The following is a 286-nucleotide window of genomic DNA, read 5'->3' on the forward strand; positions in this document are numbered from 1 at the left end:
CCTCTCTCTACCACTCCCCTCTCTCCTCCCCTATCCCTCTCTGCCACTCCTACCTTCCCTTCTCCTCCTTCCCTGCCACTCCCCTTCCCCTACCTCGCTCTGCCACTTCTCCCCTCTCAGCCATTTGTTCTCCCCTCCCCCCTCTGCCATTCCGTTTTCATTCCGTCCGTCTGCCTGTCTGCCGGCTGTTCCGTTTGTCTAATTTTTTGTTGAAGAGAGAAAAAAAACTTTCAACTTGGGTTTGAATTGTGCGTGTATGTGCATGTGTGTGTATTGTATATATGTA

General features: G+C 51.0%; 1 protein-coding gene across 1 annotated transcript in view; it reads right to left on the minus strand.

The window, feature by feature from the left end:
* The window catches only part of LOC119594380 (C-Jun-amino-terminal kinase-interacting protein 4-like), a gene marked incomplete in the record, with an annotated part of 97279 nt that overhangs the window by 48924 nt on the left and 48069 nt on the right, over positions 1 to 286 (minus strand).

The sequence above is a fragment of the Penaeus monodon genome, chromosome 33 (assembly GCF_015228065.2).
Source record: "Penaeus monodon isolate SGIC_2016 chromosome 33, NSTDA_Pmon_1, whole genome shotgun sequence".
In the NCBI taxonomy this organism is placed as follows: Eukaryota; Metazoa; Arthropoda; class Malacostraca; order Decapoda; family Penaeidae; genus Penaeus; species Penaeus monodon.